Source organism: Orcinus orca, chromosome 14 (genome assembly GCF_937001465.1).
Source record: "Orcinus orca chromosome 14, mOrcOrc1.1, whole genome shotgun sequence".
Classification (NCBI taxonomy): Eukaryota; Metazoa; Chordata; class Mammalia; order Artiodactyla; family Delphinidae; genus Orcinus; species Orcinus orca.
Window position 1 is genome coordinate 63,827,498 of NC_064572.1, and position 18,257 is coordinate 63,845,754.

At 52.0% G+C, this 18,257-nt stretch overlaps 1 protein-coding gene across 14 annotated transcripts in view; it reads left to right on the forward strand.

Moving 5' to 3' along the window:
* BTRC (beta-transducin repeat containing E3 ubiquitin protein ligase) overlaps positions 1-5,801 on the forward strand; it is a 184,464-nt gene extending 178,663 nt beyond the window's left edge. For 13 of the 14 annotated variants that reach the window (XM_033425813.2, XM_004268474.3, XM_033425817.2 and 10 more), the window contains one exon: positions 1,074-5,801. The gene's annotated coding sequence lies outside the window, so the exon portion shown is untranslated. The remainder of the gene's footprint in view (positions 1-1,073) is intronic. The other variant, XR_004482645.2, reaches the window with a different exon arrangement.
* Positions 5,802-18,257: the final 12,456 nt, after the last annotated feature.

An 18,257-nucleotide genomic window follows, 5' to 3' on the forward strand; every position in this document is an offset into this window, starting at 1 on the left:
TCGCTTCAGTGCTCACTTCTCTCACAGAGGATGCACTGCTTCCTCAACCAAGGCACACAGACAGGCCTAGGTGAGAATCCTAGCTGCATGCCCTTGGGCAAATAACTTCCCAGAGCCTTAGTTTCCTTATTAGTAAAACGAGAGTTGCAATACCTACCACACAGAGCTGTTGTGAGGATCCCCTGGAAATGTTATATGTAAAATTCTTAGTGCTTAGCACAGTGTCTAGCACATAACAGGCCCTCACTAAAAAGCCATTAATTAGTATTAATATTGTAGTCGTCATGTACCTACCCCCTCCTTTTGCCAAAATTTTCTCCTCCTTAGATTTTGATGGCATTTTGTCATTTTTTAATATTCTTCCTGGCTCTCTGATTATTTATGTCTCCTTCTTTCTCTCACCCCTAAAACATAGACATCCACTAAGAGTCTGTCTCGGGCTTTTCTTCCTTATCTGAGTTCCCTGCTTTGGCTGCCTTATCTCTTCCCGAGGCTTCAGCTCTCATCTCTAATTTGTATCTGTAGTCCCAACCTCTGCCTAATCTCCAGGCCACATTTCCAGACACCACCTACACACCTGTCCTTGAAGGTACTAGGAGCACTTCTAGAGCACACATCTAACAATCAGGCTCTCCCCTCATCTACACTGCCAGTCCCCTCCAGCCAAGCAACCAGATGGCCTCACCTCACTCCCCCACTTTTGTTAGTGGCACATTGCGTTCATGGCTGCTAAGGGCTGGAGCCGCAGAGCTGTCCTCGCCCGCTCTACCATTATAGGGAGCAGCTGAAAGCTTGATGCTACACCCACCATAGTCACTCTTAATCTCTAGATATCAGAGTCACTCTGCATGAGCACTACAGCCCTGACCATGTCAGTGAGCCCTGCCGAGTCCCCAAACAGGCCATGTAGCCTTTGACAGAAGCTCCTGCATGGCATGGACAGAAAGCGGGCATTAGGAAGGACCCCTGAGCCTTTCCCCCAATTGACAGCTAGTTTAATATTCTTTTCCTCTTAGAGAAAGTGAGAAATATAGGAAAAGGGATTAATGACTATGTGCTCTGTTTTCGCACAGGACTCATTAAAGTTGCGGTATTTAACGTATCTGCCAATACCAGGATGAGCAACAACAGTAACAATCAAACTACCACCCACTTTCCCCGGACTAGCTGAGGAGCAGGGCTTTAAGACTCCTGTTGGGACACAGCTGGTCTGCAGTCGACCCAGGATGGTTTACTCAGCACAGCTGACTGCTTCCGTGCTGCTATCAGAAGATGTCTTCTATCTTTTGTGAATGATTGGAACTTTTAAACCCCACCTCCCCTCCTTCTTTCCTCCTGCTCCTGTTTTTTCCTCATTTGGTTCCAGACAGAGATGACATAAATATATTTAGTGTTTTGCCAGAATCTCTGTTGCTTTGCCGTTAAGCAGAAGAACTAGTTTCCTATGGAGCCTACTGGGAGAGAGCCGCTTCTAAGGGACAGGGGATACAACTTCAAGCCAGACGGCACCCAGTGTCTCCCTGTAAACTGCAAGAATACCCAGCACCTGGCAAGATCTGCCCAGCCCCACTGTGCTTAGGAGGAAACAGCTGTCTGTGTAGCCTCTGGGGCAAGAAAGAAAGAAAACAAGAATGTACACCCTGGAAGATCTGGGCCTCTTTCCTTCCATCTCTTTCTCTGTTTCTGTCCCTCTTGCCCCTTCTCCCACTCCCCTTCAACATGTTTATCTGCTCCACCTGAGAAGAAAGAGTGTGAAGAAAGTATCCTCAGTTACCATGAGGCAAATGAGAAAATGCAATACTTAGAAGAGTTAAGTACCCTTCAGTCAGAATTTCAAACCCAGGCTTTTGCTGCAAGTGACCCTATGTGGCGACGATGGATTCTCAGACATGGTACTGTCGTCGTATTTGCACCTCTTCTCTCTTCTCCTTGTAACACCCACCCACGCCCCCAAAACAAAAGGGGGGAGGGGCAGAAATTTCCTGGGCTCCTTCAATGGCCACATCTTTTCTGGACTCAGCAGTCTCCTCGATTCCATGTAGAGTGTGGAAAGGAGTTGCTGATTGCATTTCCTCTCATTAACAATTAGATGTGTAATAAAAAGCGTACTTCATCTTAAATCACTGCTAAGGCTCAGCCTACAGAAGGGGTTGAAATGGCCAGAGCCATTCTGCATAATGGTTCGCATCTCTGATTTCCTCATCAGGGCCTGCAAGTACCCAGGCGTGCCTGTATCTTTGCCGAGACCATGATCAGGCTAGCTTACCAGGTGGTCAAGACTAAAAGGTGATGTCTTTTTCATTTAAGCCAGTAAATATTGTCTCTCAAAAATCAAGCTAATCATCTCAACCTTGCTCTGCAGAACCTTCCTTCTGCTTTTCCAAACCTGGTATTTATGAAAGGCAAAACTGCCAGAGAGAGAATCAGGGTGAAGTTTGGCACACAGGGTTTATTAATGGCACAGAAATGCCTTCTCTTTCCTTTTCTTCCTTCTCTTGGCCTTATTTTACTCTCCACTCTCCCCAATAAAATTCCTCTGGCAGTTGGTGAGCAACATAAATAAATGGACTTCAGGAAGAGCCAAGGCTTACTGGCCACTTCAAAATCAGCTATAGAGGCTTCAGGTGCAGGGCACGTGTGCCCCCCAACCTGGGGGCACAGGGAGTACTATCAGTATGTGCCCGGCTTGTTTCCCTGGGCAGGAATGGGCCTTCACCAGCCATATTGTGTGGCACAGACACACCCATCAATGGGCACAGGGCAGTCTCCAAGTCTTCCCTTGGAAGCTGAGCAGACAGGCCCATTGTTTCCGTTATATCAAAGCAGTTGAGTAAAAGAAAGGCCCCTTTTAACCAGCTGCTGTAAAAACTTCAGAATGGGATCCTGTTGCAGGCGACCTCAAAGCCAGGCCACCTTTAGTTGGGGGCGGGGGGGGGGGTCATCCTCACTCTTTCCTCTGCTTTGCCAGAAGGAATCCTCTTCCCAAAATATGCCCAGACTGAATCTTGTTACGTACTGAGAGGCAGATTGTGCATATGCATTTTCCCTTTCCTGCTTTATGAGTGCTTTTAAGCTTTTAGTTCCAGGTTATAGTCAGAAAACATTTCCCAGTGAAATGATTGTCATTGCTTGGGAAATTCTGGGTTGGCCAAAAAGTTCGTTCGGATTTTTCCACATCTTACAGAAAAACCAAAGGAACTTTTTGGCCAACCCAGTATTTTCTGAATATAATTTCCTTACCAAATACCCACATGCTAGATGTATGTCTTCTATTTAGCCACTATCAGGGTTCCTTGTCTATTGTCTTGACTTTGTGTGTGTGTGTGTGTGTGTGTGTGTGTGTGTGTGTGTGTGTGTTGACTATTAATGGCTTTTTGATTGGTTAAGGATTTTGCTATAGATGAGGCAGAGGGCCATCCCAGGTCAGGCATTAAAGAGGCATGGATTTTGAGCTATTTCAAAATATTGTCCAATAGCCATAACTTTACCAGTCCTTCTCTTATATGCTGCTATTCGGAAGTGGAACCATGGAATATTCATTGGTCCCCAGGGTTTTGCTCTCTCATCTAGGTTCAGTTGAAGGTATGTTGACAGGAGCTTGTCCAGTACATCATAAATGAGATCAAGGGTGAACCCTGCAGTCTGGAGCCATTAGCTCTATGGAGGATATTCTCCAGGTTGTCCTCTGCTGCTCACGGAAATGGGAATGAAGTTAAGTGGTCTGAAAAACTTGTCGGTCACATTTCTCAGCTCCTGGGGGTCATTTACCAGTTCATTGTAGAAGAAATAATCAGGTAAGTAGAAGTTTGTTTCCAGAGAAGGTAAATGCCACTTACCATCTCTGCATGATTTCAGTGGGAATCGATTATCACTAATCCCCAACTGGGCTAGAATAAAAATAAAGTTTGACCTTTTTAAAAAGACAAGAGAAATGAAGTCTCAACACCTCCAAAGGAATGGTAGAGAAGGAGCTGAAGGTGTTTCTGGGCTCTGAAATGAAATGTCCCCATTGTAGATTAGTCTCTTCTCACTAAAATTCCAATTTAGGCCTGAAAGAAACATCTCATAAAGATGGGAGGAATCCTGTTCAAAGGCAGGCAAGGAGCGTGTGCATGCCCCTGCACCTGGTTACTCTGTGGGCACTTGTGAGCTCTCTGTTCACACTGGGGCTCCTTGGACAAAACCAGCATGCCTTGCTACATATGTGTGTATTTCCACTGCTGAGAACATCCTTTTACTTTCTTAATGTGCAGTTTGAAAATGGACATGAATTGTGAGTGGGAGGCCTTTTACACTTGTCCCTTGGCAAAATTCTTTCCAATGACTCTTCACCAGAAACTTCAGAGATAGGGACTCTCTGGGATTCTGTTGACAAGTAATAAAGTCTGGCCCTCATAGCTTGTTTCTGGGAAAGACCCTGGAATCCCTAAATCATTCTGTTTTCTGCTTGAGTAAGAAAAATCCTTTTTATTTTTCTTTTGTAAAATCAAAAGCTGAAGAGAAGAAAATATGCACTCTTCTCCTTTGCTGTCTCCTGGTACCCATTGGTCTGAATAGCTGTGGTTGGTCTGTTTCTTACTTAGCACTTGGTTGTACGTGGAAACACAGGGCTGGCGGTGGAGTGGTGGGGGGAATATTAGAATAATTAGGGCAAAATTTTCTTCCCCAGAATTAGACACCTTTGTATTGTTGACCTTCTTGGCATCTTAGATGGTAATACCTTCCTGCCTAGAACAGCGCAGGCCAGAGAGGCTAGGCTGCAAGCTTGATTCTGGAGGAATCCAAAGTACTTCCAGTGTCAAAAGGGATGCTTCGATGCCTACCACCTGTTTGATGATCAGGTTTGCCATATGACTTTAATCCGTATTTCTGATCTCCTCCTTCATTTCTCTGAGTTCAGCAGACTTCCCCGAGCTGGAGAACAGAAAAAGGTGCCCTTGCTTCTTTTTGCCTTCCTCTCTTCCCTCCTAGAGTAACCCTCACTTCTACCAAGTGTACCTGAACCTGCAGGCTGAGTTTATCTCCCCGGGCCTCATCCACATAGCCGATCGCTGGCAGACCACAGCCCCTTACGTTATTCACAGGCTCAACATAATCAGTGTTGAAAAGACAGCCATCTCTTAGTAGATTAAAGCTGAGTTTCTCTTCTTGTTCCTTTACCTGTAGTTCATTTGTGACTTCAGAATCCTTGGAACTGAGGAGAGAAACCAAAAAAGCATGATTATGGCTGCTGATTCCAGGTGGAACTTAATGCATTGAAATCCAGAAACCTCTTCTGTTGGAAACTGAGTACCTATGACCTAAAATTTCCTGGAGGCAGATGACACCTGCCAACATCTCTCCAGCCCACCCAACTGGTTCCTGGGTGGCTGTGTGGGTGTTTAAGGGTCAGTGCAGTAAACAGCATTATAAAGCTTCACCTCCCCTCTGTCCCTTTCTCTTCTTGGACACTGATGGAAAAGACCAACAGGAAGGGTTAGATCTCTGGGTACCAAGGATACTAACACTTTCCCAAATCAAGCCCAACACAGACTGTTCTGACGGATGTTCACTGGACTCCAGCTATGGGGCAGGCCTGGCAACAAGTGTGAGCCTCCCTGAGAGCTTTCGGTTGGCTCAGCCTTTATTCTCTAGACTCTTCAGTACTGACTGCTTTGACTTTTGTGATTATGTTATGGTGATGTGTAGTCAATGTACCTATATGTTCACAACCTAGGATCATGGTAATACAGTGTGTTTTGTTTTGTTTTTAACTGTTCAGAAAAAAAGTAACTTAAATTACAAATATAAGATTAAAGTGACTGTCCTGGGTGTCTTATCTCTTTACACCAACACGAAGAGGACAATGACTTTTTCAATATAGAAACTGAGGGAGTAAACAGAGACCTTTTGAAGGTAATCTGACATGAGAAAGCAATATTGAGAGAAGACAGGGCCAAATGGGTATGAATAAGTATGGGAAGGGAACCCAGGCATACAATTAGTGTTCCATGTTGAATTAAATTGAAGCCAAAAGTGATGTCTAACTTGGGAACTGGTCACTATAGCCTTGGCCTACCAACCTGAGCTCAGAACTTAAGTTTTCCTCTGCCACCTCATTAGGTGAAAAGACTTGGGTTTCCCTGGCATCCCATTTGATCAGTTTCAAGATGGGAGAGCTCACATTTGGGAGTAATTTCAAGAGAGATTCCAACAAGCTATAAAAATGAAGGGAGGGGGGCTTCCCTGGTGGCGCAGTGGTTGGGAGTCCGCCTGCCGATGCAGGGGACGCGGGTTCGTGCCCCGGTCCGGGAAGATCCCACATGCCACGGAGCAGCTGGGCCCGTGAGCCATGGCCGCTGAGCCTGCGCGTCCGGAGCCTGTGCTCCGCAGCGGGAGAGGCCACAACAGTGAGAGGCCCACGTACCGCAAAAAAAAAAAAAAAATGAAGGGAGCATTGACTGGGGAAACCCACCCTCCTTCCCTTCTTAAATCAAACCTAGGGAAGTGAGTACCAGGTTGCAGCCAGACCGTTCCCTCTTCCCCTCTAGTGCCACAAGCAGGAACCTCAGTAAAAGTAACTCATCCTTGTTCTACATCTATGGGCTTTTAGTAGTGGTGGTCCTCCCTGCCTGACGAGGCCCCCTGGCTCTGTCAGCCTGTTGTGCCTGTTGTACCTGGATTGACAACTGCGGTCATTAGAGCATTCTCAGACTATTAGATGACAGGGCCCCAGTGCTAGAACAAGAGGCATGTCAGAGCATCAGGTGCACCTGACGTTGTGCAAATGAGGAACCTGAGGAACAAGAAAAAGGGCTCCTCACACTGCCCAAGACCACACTGGAGTCTCCTCCCTAAGAGCTAAGGAGAGGGAAGGGGAGGAGTCAGTGGACACTCCTGTGGCCACTGGCATCTACTCAGTTGTCACTTGTAGGCTGGACTCCTGAGCCCAAAATTGAGCAGAGGCTGGGCCTGGGAGGGTTATGGGTCTCACCTTGAAACCCAGTGTCAAATCGCTCCTCTCTAGGAAGACTGGGGTCTAGGGCACACCCTTGGAAGACTCAGCCCTGAAATCACTTTCCTAAAGCAAGGCTGGGCCTGGAATCCCTCTCCCCTTGAAACCTATAGCTGTACCACCATCAGCAATGACTGAGGGGAGGAGACCTCTCTTCATCCTGATTGGCTCTTGCCAATTAAGAGCATTTTATTAGGCTGCTAATTAAAGGCACTTTGTTAGCAGCAGGAGAGGCCGGGTGGGTGCCTGGTGAGATGGAGCCGAAGCCAGGAGAAATCATTTTCCTCCCCCCACATGGAAGCTGAGCCTCTCAGGGAACCCTCTCAGTCCCCCAACCTCTCCCGCTGCACCTACCACACCCCTTGCTTTCAATTATTGGCTCTGAGGGGAGTGAGGTCATTACCAAGTCCAGGTGGAGAACCATCCCCTGCCTCAGACCAAATGAGGCCTTCGGGGGGCTGTCCTTGTCCCAGTCTCAGTGCACTCGTGTACCTCCTTTGGAGTCTGGGTCCAGGAAAGGAGAAGCCCGGGGGTTGTGTTTGTTCTCCCCACTGGGGAATGGCCCTTGGGTCCCCATCACTCAGACTGTCACTAACTTGGGTCACATGGTATGAATCTCCATGCCCACTTCCTCACCAAAGGCTCAGGAGGTTATTAGGAAATGTGACCTTCCTATAACTTTTGCAAGAGCTGAGCCCACTTAGACCCAGAGTGGGTCCAGGAAGAGGGGCTGGACCCACACATTTCAGACACTTAACCCTGCCTGGTCCAGCTGAGCACCAGGAAGGAAAGTCCCCTTCTTCCAACAAGAGAGGAGGGCCTGGCTATGACTTAGCACATAGGGGCTGGCATGCAGGGTCAGAGATACCCCCTCGCCAGAACCTTCCCTGTCCCATCTTGCTGCCCTCCTCACCCCCTCACTTAACTGCAGAGTTAGCACCAGCCCAGGCTGGGAGGGCGGATTTATGGCTAGGCCTGCCTCCTATTTAACCCGAGGCCGGTCCAGGCTCCAGACACTAAATTAGATTTTTGACAATTAGAGAGACTAATGGGCACGTAGCCATCCCCAGAGCCAAATATCCAGCAAGGCTGTCCTTTAATATCCACCATTGGCCAGCCAGCCCCTCCCTGGCTGCCCTCCTCTCTCCCCTGGTGGGCATTTCCCTCCCACACCCTGTATCTCTCTACCCCAGCTCTGAATGCACTCCAGAGGTTTCTCTGGTTCCGTCTCCCTCCATTTCTTACCCTCTCCTCCCACCCCTGGCCCAGTACCAGCTCGGCTCTGGGGCTCTGCCCCTCCTTGCCCTCCAGTCACATCTCTCTATCTCTGCCTCCCCGAGGCCCATCCCTCTATAATCTTTCCATAGGCCCCTAGCAGACAGCAAGCCCCTTGAGGGCAGGGGTTTGTGCCCTACCTGTATCTAGCATGCCTAGTAACGAACGGGTGCTTAATAAATGTTTATCGTTTCCTGGGCCTGACTCCCTCTGAGTCCCTGGATCGCTAAGGCCTGCCCATGCTGCCCTCCTGGCCCCAGGCCCTGGCCTGGCTGTGTGCCAGCATGGGCTGGGTCCTCTTTCCTTGCAGCCCCGCAGCTCTGGCCAGTCTTGGGCTGGGCGGGTAATGAGATTGCAGTAAGTGGCGTTCGTGGGGGAAGCTGCTCACATTCACTCAGGCCGGCTCATAGCTCTGTCAGGCTGATTGGTCCTGAGTGGAGGCACAAACAGCCCCCCACGGACACACTGAGATTGGTTATAAAATTACAAGCATTTGTTCTGCTGTCAGTGGCCTTCGCTCCCTCCCTGCCTGCCTGCCTGGGCTCCTCACCACCCCCCACCCAGCCTACTCTCCCCTGGGGTCAGCCCATACACCCTGAAGGACCCTGGCCAGGGGCCACCACGCCAGATGAGGCCAAGAGGCTAAGGCCACCAGGCTCCCCAAACAGGCTGGCCTTCTTGCCTTGGCCCTGGGATTGTCACAGCTCAGGCTGGCCTCAGAGTGACCTGACCTTGTGCTCAGGGTTTCCTATTCTCTGAAGGTAAGTGTGGGTGGGGGCCCAGGGCAAATAGGCCTTGGAATCCAGACGCTCTGATCCCAAGTACAGGAAGATGTCCCAAGCCCAGGTCTCCCTGGGTCTACCAGTGCCCACGACATTTGAGGGAGTCCAGGGCAGGGGTTGGGGTGGCTGGGAGGCTTCCATGCTAAAGGAGGGAGCAGCAAAAGCCAGGTTGGTGGGAGGAGTCCATCTCTCTTCCCTTCATGTGGCCAGTCCCCTGCCATGTACCCTAACCCCAGGTAAGGACAAATCAGCTCTCAGGACAGTCCTCCCACCCCTACCCCCAGTCCCTGGAGCCAGACCTAAAAGCCAATTTGGCCCACCAGATGCCTGCTATGGTACCCCCTACAGACTGAGTCCCCTTAGCCTGGCCCTTGTACTCACCCTCTAGGACCAAGGGTCAGTCAGTCCTTCTGGCCTTTGCAGGGGCCCAATTACCCCAAAGCAGATGTGCCTTGAGATCCTGGTTTGTGCTCTGGTGATACTCTCACAAAGCTACTCACTCCTTACTGGCCCTGCTTCCCTGCCTGACACAGACACACCAGCCAGTCCCTCTTACTCTGGCCTCTCAGCCTCCTTCCCACCCTCATTCCTCCAAAAAGGCCCCAGGCCCTGGCCCTTTCCTGGCCCCTCAGCTCCAGCCTCAGTCCCTGCCTGACTGTCACCGTCCTGTTGGGAGGCACCAGGGTGCCCTGCGACCAGGTGCCGGGTTCCCCAGCTTGGAGTAGGAACTTGAGGGAGCATCGTTTCCTGGCTGCTGCCTACAAGGTGCCTTCCTGCCATCCGTCATTCATTCTCAGCCCAGAATGTATTTGCTGCAATTACATCTTTAATTAGGGTGGTGATGGCTCATTGTTCAACAATGATGGATCAGATCCTCCTATTTACCTTCCTCCCTCTGTCCAGCACCCTCCAGGTCAGCTCTCCCCCAGCACTGGGGTTGGGAAGGGTGCACAAGAACTTGCCCTCTCCTGGGGACCACCAGATGTCTCCTTGGTCCAAAGTGGCCAGGTTGTGACAGGGAGGCAGGCTGATGTTGCCCCCATACACACACATGTCACCATCACCACCCCAGGCTGGGCCCTGAGCCACACACTCATCTGAGGGGCTGACAAGCACAGAAAACCTCACAAGTGTTGGGTGCATGTGTGGGCAGCCCTAACTCCAAGCTCCCCTGTGAATCAACCAGGGTCTCTGGCAAGTTCTCCGCTCCCATATACTTGTACCCACTCAGGCCATAGGCCCAGGTCCAAATCTGAACATGGTGGCTGTTCAATGACAGTGTTCAGTAAATGAACATGTCAGTCGGTAAGGGGAGATCTGCTCTGAGAGGGTGAGGCTCAGAGCTCCTCATTGGAGGCCCTGGGCTGGCTGGAGTCCATGGTGAGCAGAGGGGCCAGGATGGGCAGTGAAGGCCCAGGATCCTCCAGGAAGCCTTATGGGTTAAGATCCTAATCTGGGTTAAAACTCCAATTTGGCACCTACTGATTGTATGACACTGGGTGAGTTTCCTAACCTAAGTCTCAGTTTCCTCATTTGTAAAACAGATATGAAAGCGGTACCCTACCTTGTGTGATGACTGCAGATTCATGGAGACACTGCATGTAAAGCGAAGAGTCCGGGATAAGGTGGTGGCAGCGGCAGGGAAAGGTGGTGGCTGAGCAGCTGTGGGGAGCCCATCTCTACTGTGGCTGGCTAATGGCACCCGGAGCTGGGAGGTAGCCTCCATCCTGGTTTGAGGAAGGCCTTACCCACTCCAGGCGTTGTTGGGCACAATGGTGGGGGTGGCAGGGATGTGACAAGGCTGGTGTAAGATTAGGTGCACAGTAGTTGCACAGGGCATCTTCACTGATAGGAATTGGCTGACCTCCTTTCAGAGGTGCGGGGGATCTTCCCCGGTGTGGTCAGGGTCTGGTCAGAGCAGGGTCCTGGCCTGATAGTACGGGAGGGGCTGAGAGGGAGAGCCTGGAGGCCCAGCAGGGGAGCTTAGCCTGTACCTTATCTTTAAGGGGACTGGGCTTCAGGAAAGTGGGGAGGGGAGAAAGCTGGGGTGGGACCTCTATCCCTTCTACCTTTCAGCTCTAAAATTCTATGATCCCCCCCCTCCCTGGGGCCCTATTGTCTCCCACAGAGCTTCCTCACTCCCAGGGGTCGCCCCTCTGCATTCCTTCTTCCCCAGTGATGCTCTCCACCCTGCAGGGCCCACCCTCCCCAGTGTGACTCCAAGGCCCAGGCTGAAAGGATGAGCTGTACCTAGCGGTAAGTATGCGCAACATTACATATGTATATTGGAGAGTAAATAACCCCAAAAAGCGCCTTGTAAATAGACTCCAAGTTTATTCTTTATTAATGAGGCACCGAGTGCCCCGCTGTTTTAGAGCAGCGAGACTTTCATAATATCAAAACCTAAATTACACTTGCGTCTCTCATCCCAGGGACGAACATCTTTCGGCTTCGTTTTCAGAGTGAGTAAGCAGGGATTCCTCCCTGCCTGCCTGGGATTTTTGTTTGTTTGTTTTTTAAATAATTTTTTAAATTTTTTGTTTTTTTTTTTAGATGTTGGGGATAGGAGTTTATTAATTTATTTATTTTTGCTGTGTTGGGTCTTCGTTTCTGTGCGAGGGCTTTCTCTAGTTGTGGCTAGCAGGGGCCACTCTTCATCGTGGTGCACGGGCCCTCTCACTATCTCGGCCTCTCTTGTTGCGGAGCACAGGCTCCAGACGCGCAAGCTCAGTAGTTGTGGCTCACGGGCCTAGTTGCTCCACAGCATGTGGGATCCTCCCAGACCAGGGCTCAAACCTGTGTCCCCTGCACTAGCAGGCAGATTCTCAACCACTGCGCCACCAGGGAAGCCCCTGCCTGGGATTTGTTGGCACCTTTCTTTTACTGGAGGGAGGGAGAGAGGATGTACATACACGTGCACACACACACACACACACACACACACACACACACCCCGAGTTCCTTTAGCTTCGTATCTAAGGCCTCAGGTCCCAGTGTGTGAGGGCCGCCTGGGATGCTGGCCTTCATTCCAGGTACAGAGTTTACAGGATCAAGGGGTCACCCCAGGCCCTGGGGTGTGGAAGTGAGGATGGGTCACTGGACCTTTACAAGCTCTTAGCTTCAGTTTCCCTGTCTGCGAATGGGGATAACAATAGCTTCCTCCTAGGATTGTTGTGAGGACTCAGTTAATGGGTCAGAAGTGGGATTTGGTGTATAGCAAGTCCTGGTAAATGTGAGCTGTGATGGTGATGATGATGAAGATGGTTAGTCCCCTCTTTGGAATGGGACACCAGTGTCTTCAATTCCTGGAACACACCACATATGGGGTCACAGAGTTCCAGCCTCATCCTGGCAGCAAGGTCCTGCACTGACCATGGCCCATCTCACCCTTAGCACGTGCAAGACCTGACCTTCCAGAGGCCCCCAACCCTGAGCTGAGCCAGGGCAAGGAGCCTGGACCCTCTTGGCCCCCCTGATTCCCCAAGTCCAAGGCTCTTCTCAGACCCCTTGGGGATTGTGCCTACCCTACCCCAGTCCTAGACCAAATGGATTAGCTGGGCAGGTGGGCAGGCGGGTGCTGTGTGGGCAGGATTTACAGCCTGGCTGGCCAAGCTCCTGGTGCTCCGGTGGGCGTCATGTCGAATCTGTCCCATTATATGGACAGTTGAGTTTAATAGTCATTGTGTGCTTGCTCAGAGCCCAGCAAACATCGCGGGGCGACACCCCCTTCATGCGAGCCACCCGCTCCTCACCCACACAGCCCATCCATACAGTAAATTAAAAATATGAATCACTTCTCCCCACTGCCTCCCCAAACGCTCATCTTGTCAGCCTCTATGTTGCCTTCATTTGTATTACCTTAATTTAATGTTAATTATGGTCTTCATTTACAAGGAACAAGTGGGCCCTGCTCTGCCAGGGGAACTTCCCCCAACCCCCTCCCCCTCAGCCCAAGAGGGAGAGGCTGGGGGAGAAGGGGAATTTGGGGGGCTACAAAGGAGTAAGGAAGGGAGTTGGGAGAGGGCAGGAGATGAGATCTGAGCCATCAGTGGCTGATGGACACTCAGAAAGGGACTAGGAAGACACCCCCCCACCCTGTCATCAATCATTTATTCATTCAACAGTTACTTATTGAGCACCTAATAAGTGGCAGATAACTAGGAAACAGAGAGATTGGGCAGGGAGTCTTCCACCCTAATAAGGGCTAATGGAGTACCCTCGGAGTCCCCTCTGCCATCCTGAAGTGAATGTGCTAGAAAGCAGCATCAGGAAGACAAGTCATCCATGCCCCAGGTGGGCTGGTACCTGACTCAGCCCAAAGGGCACAGGACATGGGCAAGAGATCTTCTCTTCCTTCCAAGCTCCTCCCTTGGCTACTAGTGCCATCCCTACTCCAAACTGCTTCATACTCTTTCCAGGCAGGGAGTTCTTTCTGAAGTCTTTCCTGAGTCCCTCTTGCTGCAGATCATCCTAGGCTCAGAGCCTGAGTGGGGTCAGGAGTGGAAGGGTGACTCCCAGGCTGCACTGTCTCTGGAGGGTTGGGAGGAAGGCATTGTGTGGATCACCACTCATCACACCACCACTCACCACCTCCACCACCCAGCCCTCCTGACTTGCTCAAAGTCCTGTGTCTTTGAGAGGCCTGGGAGGCCTGAGTGTGACCGTTTTGGCTGTCCCTGTGCTGCCACATTCTGCCAATGGGACACACAGTCACATGTAGGCCTGTAGAGCCTGTGGGGGGGGCTCAATAAATGTTGGTGGCTCACGTCACACGTGTGCACACAGGGAGCTGGCAGAGGGCCACCTGCACTCAAGCTGCCATTAACCACGAACACCAGCCCCTCCCCCCAGCACTCGTCTCCTCAACTGGGGAAGGGGATCTCCAGCTGGGAATAGCTGCTTGACAGATGAGGCTGTTCTGAGTGTGTGTCTGCATGTGTGTCCGTCTCCAGGGAACCTTGATCCACACACAGGGACGTGTGTCTCCCCAATTCCGGTGTGCCCCCTCAGGTTCCGTGTGCCTGTGTGTATGTGCAGGAGCGTGTGTCCAGCAGGCCCACGTGCGTGTGTGCGCGCCTGTGCTCATGCACGCGAGGCCGCCCCCCCCCCACCATCCCCGCCTGTCAGCGGCGCTGGTGACATTGGCGCAGAGGAAAGTGATGACAAATGCCCGTTATCAGCGAACGAGGCCGATGACAAATGGGCGGGCGCCCGAGCAGCCCCATTACGCTGTAATAACAGAAGATGGATGGTCTAGCGCCCCCCACCCCACCCCTACCCGCCTTCGCCGGTAACGGGAGCCCATACGGCTCCGCCCTCCCGGGAGGGAGCCGAGCCGCTTGCTGGGCCGCCAATCACGGCAGGGCCGAGAAGCCCAGGCCCAGGCCGCGGAGCCGGGAGCCCACGCGGCTGCCCGCGGCGGAGGAACAAAGCGACGCGCTCGGGTGGGAGCAGGCGGCACCCAGGGCATCCGGCCCGCCCGCGGCCAGGACACGCAGCTGTGCACACAAATGGCCTGCACACGCGCCAGCCGCCTGCGTCCTTGCACGGTGCTCCTGCAGCTCCTGTCCAGGCACAACCCCCACGTCACGGGAGCACGGACACATGCTTTTCTGCCGTGCGTGGGCATACCATGTGCAGCCCAGATCCGGGTACACACCCACAAACATAAAAACGTGCACACACAGCCATGCAGACCCGTGCACCTGCAATTCATGCACGCGACTACAGAAACCACTTAGGTCTGTGAACACGTATGCTGCCAACATGCCTGCACATGGATGGATATGGAAATATGCACACACTTAAGTAGAAATGCTTATGCATGGACACAAACCCTTACACTCAGTTCTGTGCACACAATTCAGGGCCTCCAAACATGACCACACCCACACGCCAAAGATGCTCACAGCTGCATCAACAAATGTTAACTGAGCCCCCTACCACGTGTCAGCTAGGTGCTGTGGAGTTACAGTGATGACTATGACCATCCCTGGCTTCTAGAATTTTAAGTCTACTAGACGGGCCAAACGGCTGTGAGTGAAGGCAGAAGATTATTTGTGTTTTGACCCAAGTACATAGTATGTGATGTGAGATTTCCAACTGGAAAATCAGAAAAGTCTTCCTGGAGGAGGTGACTAAAGGAAGAGTAAATTTTCAAAAGGAACTGAATTTTGAAAAAGAAAGTATGGAAATGTGAAAGTGTAGGGAGTGCTTGGGGCCAAGATACCTAAGGGGCCAATAGTCCACGCAAATAGTGTGGGGTGAGTGCGGTAGGAGTGAAACTTCCCAGATAGACTGGGGCCAAGAGGCTGGAGCTGGGAAGAGGCTGGGGCAGGTCCAGATGAGAGACCAAGGAGCTAGTTCCTGACATAGAAAAGGAGAGGACCAGGAGGTCAATGAATGGGGAAGTAAGTGAGTGAGAGGTGCCAGGCAGGGCCAACTTCCTAGGTATGTGACCTGGGTGGTCCCATGGGGGTGTGCGTTTAGAAGAGCCCTGTGCTTGGTTTAATGCTGTCTTGAAATTCTTTATAAATTTATAATAAAGAGCCTGCATTTTTATTTGGCACTGGGCCCTGAAAATTATATAGCCAGTCCTGGAGCTAGGGATCTCTCAGGTTGGTCGAGTAAGACAGAAGGAGCAGATTGGGGGAAGAAGACGGTGAGTTTTGGGGGGCCAGAGAGTATATGAGAGTCTGAATATGGAGCGAGGAGTTGAGATGATGGGTAGTGTTTCCTTCTCTGGAGTGGGAGTTTGTGCCTTGCTTATGCCTCTACCCATGGTGTTTTCTACTCCACAGAGAGTCCACACACTGCCACATGCCATAGAGGTTCCTCCTAAAACATGTCTATGTACCCCCTTGCTGGAATATAAGCTCTCCAGTGTTGCCCCCATATCCTCAGGGCATGGAAAATGGTTGCCATGCAATACCTGTTTGTTGAAGGAAAAAGTGAAGGTATGCATGAATGAGCACATGCGAGTCCACATATGTACACACACTGGGCACCATGGGAGGGGTACGTGAAAGTCCGAATATGGTGCCGCTACCCCATTGCCACTTCAGGGGTTGTTCTGTCACCCTGTGTCTACTTTAGGGAAAAACTGTCCTTGTCCCAGGGCCCCCTCATTGGGTGTCTCCTTTGCAGACAGAGCTGGGCAGGAGTTAACAGTGAGCCCAGGACCCTGGGGCGATGGACAGGGAGGGGCTGTGGTTTGGAGCCAGAGGATCTGAATTCAAGCCTCAGCTCCTCCCTTGGCTGACTGCTCCTCTCTCTGAGATTTAACTCTTCATCCGCAAAATGGGACTATAAGATGGAAAAGCATTTATGCCAGCACCATGATGCTGACAGAGATAATTAGGGGAGATATATTCAATAAAGTCAGGTATTGAGAGAGCTGCTTCCTTCCCCCAAACTCTGGGTTCCCTAGGGTGTCAAAAATAGACTGGGGATCCAGAGGATGACCCAGGTGACCTCAAACAGGAGGGGAGCTGGCAGACTGGAAGAAGGATGCTTTGGTCTACTCTCAATATGAGCCAGATGATCGAGGAGCTGAGACTCAGGCCCTGCCTCCCACAACACGCCTGCAAGCAGCGGCACATATGAGGCAAGGCAAATAGGAGGTGCCCTCCATGGCTAAAGTAAACACTCTGACTTTGGGTAGCTTGGGTGGGGAGAGGCAGAGGACATCTCCAGAGATATGGACCAATTGAGAGAGCCAGGTGGAGGCGGGTAAAGGTGAGTGCAGGGCACCAGTGTTGCTGTCTATTTCTTTCCCAGGGTACCCTGCCTTCTGCCCCACGGGAACTCCACCTGCTAACTTTGGCTTCCTAATATGTGACTTTCTCCGGTCTACAGAATGGGGGTGGGGGAACATTTCCAGGAGCCCCCTCTGGTCTCCCTCACCCTCATGTGACCCACTTTGGGTCTCTCCAGTATGTCCTGGTCCCTGTCTCCACCTCCCCTATTTCAGCTGCGTTAACCATAACCTCTCAGTCCCTGTCAAGAGGCCCTCGGGAAACCCCCGGCGGAAGGGGCCTGCAGCAAGAGGTACCGGGATTAGAGAGAAGATGCCGGGAGGAAAGCGATGGGCCAGCTAATGGGCCTCGTTCCTCCTCCCTCACCAGTTCACTTTTTCTGTAGCGTTATTGACCCGTCATTAGTTATCCGTCCAAGGTCGCCGGGCCTGGCCCAGCTATAAATCATGGAGGCTGGAGGGGGGCTACTGGCAGAGCTATAGCTCCCGGAATACAGCGGAGAACTCATCCCCCAGCACAGCGCGGAGGAGGCGCAGATGGCCCCAGTCTCGGGAGAGCTTCCGCTGAGAGGGCTAAGCCCCTCTTCGTACCCACCCATCCCTCCCTCCTTCCCTTCCTCTTCATTCTCCCCTTCCATTTGCTTTTCCATCGCCACCTCTCCTTCCATCACACTTTTCTCCTCTCCCCATCTTTTTCTACTTCCCTCCAAGCTCTGTGTTCAAGGTTGGCGAGGTCAGGGGAACGGGGCGGGGGGGAGGGGTGGTAGCTGGGGCGTACTAGTTCCCTTTCACTGGGTCGTCTCACCCCACCTGGTGTCCTAGTTTAGAGCTTCCGGGAGCAAGGACAGAACTCACGCAGGGGGAAACTGAGGCACAGAATTTCGACCAGAGGTGAGTATGAAAAAGGGGTCCCACCTGATTCAACATCAAAGGTCACCAGTCCTGAATCCGCGGACCCTGCTCCCTTGCCCGGTAATGGGGAGGGTCTACCCACCCAGGGAAGGGCGCGCCGGGCCACATCCCCATCGGCCGCCTCCTCCTAAGGAGCAAGGGGCCGCGCAATCCGGACAGTTCCTGCCCCAGCTCCCACCCCGGAGCTCGGAGAGAAGCTCCTGGGCGGTTCCTCCCCGGCGCTTGCTGTCCTCTCTACCACACCCCCATCCCCGGCCTTCGCGCGCGCCGGGCCTCTTGGCCGGTCCTCGCGCGCCCTCTGCTGGCTCCTCCTGAGAAGCGCTCCCGTCGGCCTACGTACTCGCTCCATCTCCAGCCCAACACACCTGGCGGCGGCGCCCGGCCTTCCCCAAGGCCCCGCCCACCGCCCTGATACACGTTTGCGGTGCCGCCCCCGCTCGCAAGGAGGCACCGTGGAGCACTCCTCTATCCCGCCATCCCCAGCTTCTGAGCAGTCTCTGCCATTCCAGGTCCTAGGGAGGCCCGTTTGCCTGTTCCA